Source organism: Nicotiana tabacum, chromosome 12, assembly GCF_000715075.1.
Source record: "Nicotiana tabacum cultivar K326 chromosome 12, ASM71507v2, whole genome shotgun sequence".
NCBI lineage: Eukaryota > Viridiplantae > Streptophyta > Magnoliopsida > Solanales > Solanaceae > Nicotiana > Nicotiana tabacum.
The window spans coordinates 86,300,703-86,302,117 of NC_134091.1; the positions used below are offsets into that span (position 1 = coordinate 86,300,703).

General features: G+C 41.6%; 1 non-coding gene across 1 annotated transcript; it reads left to right on the forward strand.

Annotated features, from left to right (window-relative positions):
- The first annotated feature begins 633 nt into the window (after positions 1-633).
- On the forward strand, positions 634-740 carry LOC142167724 (small nucleolar RNA R71). The gene has a single exon (XR_012697810.1). It is a non-coding gene; the product is annotated as a small nucleolar RNA R71 (small nucleolar RNA).
- The last annotated feature ends 675 nt before the right edge of the window (positions 741-1,415 follow it).

The following is a 1,415-nucleotide window of genomic DNA, read 5'->3' on the forward strand; positions in this document are numbered from 1 at the left end:
GCCATGTGCCAAGTTCTTTGATAGCTACACCATGAGCATCTAACCTCTCATCTGTCTTGACACTAAAGGACTTCATCAGATCTTCTAACCCATGTTGATTGGAATGTTGAGGTTAAAACAGCTGCCCTTGATGATTTTGGAAACCTGGAGCTCCTTGTCCTTGAAATCTGGGATTGTTTTGTTGCCATGCATTTGCAGTACCCCCAGGTGAACTCCATGAATAACCGGGGTGCTTCTGACCCATTGCATTGAAGTTGTAATTTTCCATAGCATTTACTTCCTCAGTTGAGGCCTGACACTCATGAGTAGGGTGTCCTCTTCCACATATATCACAAGCTGCGTGATTCTCACTTTCTATTGAAGCTAAGGTCAGCTTCCTTATCTCTTTCGCCATGGCATCAAGCTGTACCTGCACAGATGTGTTAGCATCAAACTTGGTGAACACCATTCGCCCTTCTTCTTTCAACGCTTTCAGAGGGCCACTGATTTGCATTATCAGATAACTCATCTAGAATTGTGACTAGCTCCTCTGGTGTCTTTTTCATCAAAGGCCCTCCAGCTGCATTACTCAATGTTCTACATGAGGCCGGTGTCAAACTATCCAAAAAATCCTTGAGTTGTATCCAGAGTTCAATTCTACTATGTTGACACTTTCAAACTAATTCCTTGAACCTCTCCCAGTCTTCAAACATAGTTTTATTATCTTTCTGGCATAAGTTATGAATCTCTCTTCTAAACTTGCCCGTCTTAGCTGAGGGGAAATATTTATCAAGAAATTTTCTGGTCATCTCCTCCCATATTCTAATTGATCCCTGAGGCAAGCTTCTAAGCCACTGCTTTGCATCATCTTTGAGTGTGAAGGGAATGCCCATAAATACACCGCATCTTGTGAAACACCATTATATTGTAAGATATTCATAATCTCATCAAAGTTCATTAAATGTGTATTTGGATCTTTGTTTGGCTTCCCTCTAAAGACACAACAATTTTGAAGAGTTTGAAGCAACCTTTGCTTCAATTCGAAATTGTTCGCAGCCAGTGGAGGTGGTCTAATACTTGATAAGCCTTGGTTATAGACAAGTCTAGCATAATCACCAAGTGGTCTCCCAGCTCTGAGAGCTATGTTTCTGAACTGGTCTACACCCACGGGTCGATTCTGAGCAATTCTCTGAGCCCTCTCCTCTTCATAGACAAGTTGTGCATTTCGAAGAGCATCTTGCTCCGCATCTCGTGCATCTTTTTCCCATTGTTGGGCTTCCTCTCTTGTGGCCAAATCAACATTATCATCATCTCCAACCATAATTTCTTTGGTTGAGGATTTCCCAACCTTCTCTATATTTTCATGGAAATTTCTTTCCTTCCTCAGTTGTCGCAGTTGATTCTCGATATTTGGTTCATATGGTAGAACTTCCTTC